This window comes from Bactrocera neohumeralis, unplaced genomic scaffold (genome assembly GCF_024586455.1).
Source record: "Bactrocera neohumeralis isolate Rockhampton unplaced genomic scaffold, APGP_CSIRO_Bneo_wtdbg2-racon-allhic-juicebox.fasta_v2 ctg6838, whole genome shotgun sequence".
NCBI classification, from domain to species: Eukaryota; Metazoa; Arthropoda; class Insecta; order Diptera; family Tephritidae; genus Bactrocera; species Bactrocera neohumeralis.
Window position 1 is genome coordinate 1 of NW_026093661.1, and position 5,800 is coordinate 5,800.

Consider the following 5,800-nt stretch of genomic DNA (forward strand, 5'->3'; position numbering starts at 1 on the left):
AGTTTCCATTGTTTAAAATAAAAAACCCGATGAGTTTTTGCAAATTTTAGCTTTTTTAAAAAAAGTTATCAAGCTTTTAAAAAATCACCCGATATATCTACGCTGAATAAACGAAAAACCCATACAGTGTAACTTTTTTTTTTAAAACCAAACATTTTTTCCGGTGAAATATTCAGTGTCGATGTAAGTGGTGATTAAAACCATCAAAAGAACAGATATCATTTTGAAATTTTGCAAACGTCATTTTCTCTTTAAGGCGCATTTGTGGAACTGCCCATATCGGACCACGTTAACATATAGCTGTCATATAAACTGAACGATCGGAATCAAGTTCTTGTGTGGAAAACTTTCACATTTGACAATGTATCTTCACGAAATTTGGTATAGATTATTTTCTAAGGCAACAATGTAATCTCCGAAGAAATTGTTCATATCGGTTAACTATAGCATATAGCTGCCATACAAACTGAATGATCGGAATCAAGTGCTTGTATGGAAAACTTCCTCATTTGACAAGATATATTCACGAAATTTGGTATAGATTATTTTCTAAGACAACAATGTAATCTCCGAAGAAATTGTTCAGATCGAATTACTATAGCATATAACTTCCATACAAACTGAACATGTAGTTACTAAGAGAAATGCACCTGTGAAGTGTATTTAGCTTCTTTGCAACCGAAGTTAACGTTTTCTTTTTTTATTAAGGAACCAGCATCAAGATATCTCGCATTTTTACTCAAGTTACAGCTTGCACGGTCGGACGTACAGGCAAATAGTCACCCGGATTTCAACTTTTCTCGTCACCCTGATCATTTATATATATATAACCCTATATCTATCTCGATTAGTTTTATGTGATACGTACAACAAAACTATAATACTCTGTAGCAACTGGTTGCAAGAGTATAATAACAGCTTATCGCTATACATACATATGTGACTTTTTAGTACATTAGTATGTACAATGACGGAAGGAGTTCTTCTTCAGCAGCATTGAATGCAGACTCTCTTTGAAATAAGTATAAGGTTGTCAAATATCTCCTTTCCGCTTTTTTACTCTTTATTCAATGCTTTATAAAAGTGTTACAATGATCGGTTTTGGTTCAAATATGCGCCGTTTTATTCGATAATCTGTTTCCATCCAGACGGCAACCATAATACCCCCTCGGCCTACCTGTGTACTTATTTGTGACGAACTCGGGCAGCCACTTTTCACAAACGTCTAATGCCATCACGACGAGAATTTTCCAAGTGCTATGATGACTGGAAAAATATATGTGTATATACATATGTATATATATATATATATATATATATATATATATATATATATATATATGGTATAAGTGTATTGTAGCGGGAGGGGATTACTTTGAAGGAGATGAAATGAACAAAATTCACCTTTCAATTTGATCACAGTATGTAACGATATACGATGCAGATGCAGAGGCTGTGGGGATGTGGTTACATCATACATATTTATGGAATGTACTATTCTTAAGTGATTTACGATGTCAGTAAAAAATGTAGGTTGCCAATTTAACTATTCCATTATATTGCTTTCAGTATAAATAATATCCTTTGACAACAAAAAGCGAGCGAAAGTTAACTCCCAATTAATCCCTCAAAATTTTAGAGAGTAGTTGCATTTTCGTTGGCAACAATGTTAAAAATGACCAATCTTAATCTATTGTGAATGAAAAACAAGCAACACTGATAGCTGTTTTCAAATGTTCAATATAATGAAACAAGAAGTTTTATGTTATGATGTTGAATGTTATATTGCAGTTTTGTAACAATTGGTCATTAACAACTGCAAGGTTTATCTTCTTCCATTTTCATTGAAATATTATAAAAATGACAATCAGCTGTTCACGAAAGATTAAAACTCTCATAGCTGCCGTCTGTCACCTACAAATTTGGATCTGATTAATCCGGATTAACACTGTTGTCTCTCAAGCCTATATGGGATGTAGCGTTGCAGCCGGCGAGTCTCTTCACTTTTGTTTAGTGGGTTAATGGCGTGTATGCTCGGGTGGCAGCTTGGGGATTAAGATATCTTGAACTGAGTTTATGAATCTCGCACTTCATATTTATTTTAAAGAATTTGTGTAAGTTAACATTTTTGATGAACCACGGAGCGTTTGGGATCAACCTGACTGCGTTCGACGGATATCTTTGAATTAGTTCTACGTTCTTGCAGTGCCATATTTGTGTTCCATATGCCAAAATCAATTTAAAAGGGGGCCTCGCAAACTTTTATTAAAAAACAATATGCCTCAGATTATGAAAATAGTTAGTAACAGTTATATCAACAACATGGCAGCAATCGAATTAACCCTTTTTTCGATTCGAAAGGGACGTATGTGTCCCGGTGTATGTTCAAAGGTACCTAGCGTAGAGAATAAGTGGTTAAATGGTTTAAGTTAGTCTCATTTCGTAGCTTGTACCATTTTTAACGGTATTTGTGCATACAAATGGTAAACGAGTGTTCATTTGCCAAAAATAGAGCGAATACTGATTGACGCCTATTTCATAATTAGTAGGGAATTTTGTGATAATTGTATTTTTACTGTTTCTTGAAATCGGCTGAAAGGTTAATAAATAGTTATGCTAATGTTCTTGACACATTGTGAAGTTGGTGAGTAGTAATATTTTATTGCATTTTTGTAATTATTGGTTTATATAAGTTTGTGGAAGGTATATGTGTTCCATCAGTATTCTTGTTAGGGTTAGCAATGTCCCAGTCAGGATCCGACCCACACATTTATTGACAACATATTGAAATTATATTAATTAATAATTTTATAACTTTTGTAATATACTAAAATGCCAAACCATTGGGATGGTCGGCAAGTATGTGGGTCTACCAGCAGATAAGACATTTAAGTTATTTTGAGAAGCATATTTTTGTACAATTCGCGGAATTTGGGATGGATGTTTGACATCGTGCGATTTTTTATTCCAAATTTTTCGCCTGCGGCGCTTGTTTCAATGTAATATATTATACTGAAAATATAACGAAAATTTGGAATAAAAAATCGCGCGATTTTGCGGCGCTTTTCAGGAGCTTTGAAATTTTCTTTGAAAACAGTATTATATAAAATAATACCTAATTTTTTTCAAAGATGATAATATTCCATCCACGAGCGCTGCAGCAGTAATGTGTCGTGATGCGACCACGATACAGCAATGGAATTTAATGAAAATGGTCAAATACTTGGGCACACATGGATTATGTGTATCGTTTGCTGAGGTATACGGACTGTTGCCAAAAAGCCGGCTCTGTGCCATTCACAGAACCCAAATGGCATTGCACAAACGCCACCCAGTAGGGTATTTTAAATGCTCTAGGGGAAATTGTAAGACGAAGTCCCTTATTTCAAGGGCAGCGGGCACGTGGTTTGAAGGAGTGAAATTAAGCTTTCCCCAGGTGTTTTACTTAATGTATTGCTTCGCCCACCGCTTTACTCGGGAAGGTATTCATAGGGAAGATTATGCGAGCGTTGGAAAGAAATTGTCATCTGCCACTATCTCCGACTGGTATAGCTACTGCAGGGAAGCGGTAGTTATATTTCAGTTAGACCACCAAGAATTCAAAGGAAGATTGTGGTCCAGGTAAGGTAGTGCAGATTGACGAAAGTAAATTCGGGAAACGCAAATACAACAAAGGTAATAATAATAATTTATATATAATGCAATTATGTTTATTCAAATACTTTTCTTTTTTTCCAGGAAGACGCGTAGAAGGTCATTGGGTTCTGGGGATGATAGAGGATGGCAGTGAGGACCTCAGACTGGAGGTATGCCCTGACAACATACGATCCGCTGAGGTCCTCATCCCTCTTATTTGCAAACATGTAAACGAGGGAACAACCATAAGGACGGATTTTTGGCGCGCATATGAATGCCTTCCTGAATATGGTTACATACATGAGAAAGTTAATCATAGTAACCCTGACAATCCATTTGTCGCCGAGGATGGCACACACACCCAAAGAATCGAGTCTCATTGGCGTGTAGTAAAGAGATTCTTTTATAAAGATAACTACAATAATCCGGCAAACTTTGCTGATGTTATAATAGAATTTTTATGGAGGCGGGAAATTCAAAAAAAAAACATAGACCCATTTATTTCGTTACTGGGTGTTGTTAAATATGTGTATAACACGAAATAAAAAAACTAAAACATACACATGAAAACCCATTTTTATTATTTAGGGGGTTTTGTATAAATGGTTGGTTGGGTTATCTTAGTACTTCAACTACTTGTATGCATTATTACCGATGAATATACAATTTTTAATTTTCAGTGTTTTTATTATTTAAATAAATTGGATTTCCACTTTAATTCATTGAAATAATAAAAATAATAAACATAGAGTCACTCTATGCGTAAAAATACATCAATTTTATAATAATTAGTGAAAATTGTATGGAAAAACTACGATTTTACACCATTTTCAGGAGGCTGCCCCAGAGCCCTCTATACATTTTAAAATTTCTTTATCGAAATTTTTTTTAGATTTCATTTTCTTCGAGAAGGAATGCAATTTCCGCCCTGAAATAGATTTCATCAATTGGTTTTATATGCCAATTGATAAATTGTTGAGCTTTTAAGGGTAACTCGGTACGAAAGGAAATTCAAATTCATTTAGAATAAAGATTATTTAAACTTTTTATAAGCGCTAAATCAATCAAATTTTTCTGCATCTTCGTGAATGAAAAATAATGCCAACATTTTCTTAAGCTCGCAGAACTTAAACACTTCCGTGCATTACGCATCCGCACCGAAACCGAGCAACAATTTCTTATAATTAAGCAAAAAAAAATTTATCCTTGTATTGTATTTTGAAACAAACTCAAATTTTTGTCGTTGAGCAGTCTGTACTCTCATCACCCCAAATATAAAAATGATTACCGCGAGTTAATTTTGACATGAAGTAAAAATGAGTCAAAATAATATATTTTTGAGCTGTGCCCTATTTATTAATAATCTTAGGACTAACTTATTACATGGTTCTTACTTCTATTTATAATTTATTTGTTTATATATAATATGTCTGTTTAGGTTTGTTTACATAAACCTTAGTGCAACTTATATTATTGAGATGCTGGTTGTTTGGTAGTAAATAACTATTTGGGTTGTTATTGTTTGTTGTACTGATGCTGCATTTCTATTGTTCCAAGATAAGTTTGTTTTGATAAATTATTTATTAAGGATATTTTGATAAGAAACTATTATAAGGAATAAGTTCCTTAACTCGCGCATTAGTTGTGTAACGAAATTAAACTGGAATTTGATGATCTAACCAAAGATATTCTTTTAGTTCGACCGCACTTTATATTCTTTGGAATATTGGAATCATCGAAACTATCGGTTATCAGCAGAAACAAGTGATCCATTGTTGAAAAAGAAACGTTGCGTTTAGCGCAATAAGCGGCTAAACATAGTTCGAAAGCTTCCGCAACGTCTTTTATTATGTTCTTCTGCCTCTGGGGATTTGTATTGCTCTCGAATCCTTTTTTTTTTTTTTCCGTGATTTATCAAGTCTTTCTTACCTCCGATTGTTTTTAGGTCCACTGAGCATATATTTTACATCGGGGCAATCCCCTAATCAGTTTTTACAGGATTTTAAATTTTGTCTGGTGGAAATTGACTTAAACAATTTACGTTTTTTTCTCACAGGTCTAATGAAAATTGTCAATAAATAATACATGTACAATTTTTTTCTGAAAATATTTTTCCATTTTAATATATTTAAAATTTTATTTTTTTGGAAAAACATTCGATCAA

General features: G+C 33.6%; 1 pseudogene; it reads left to right on the forward strand.

Annotated features, from left to right (window-relative positions):
• Positions 1 to 3,131: 3,131 nt before the first annotated feature.
• On the forward strand, positions 3,132 to 4,181 carry LOC126767461 (uncharacterized; annotated as a pseudogene).
• The last annotated feature ends 1,619 nt before the right edge of the window (positions 4,182 to 5,800 follow it).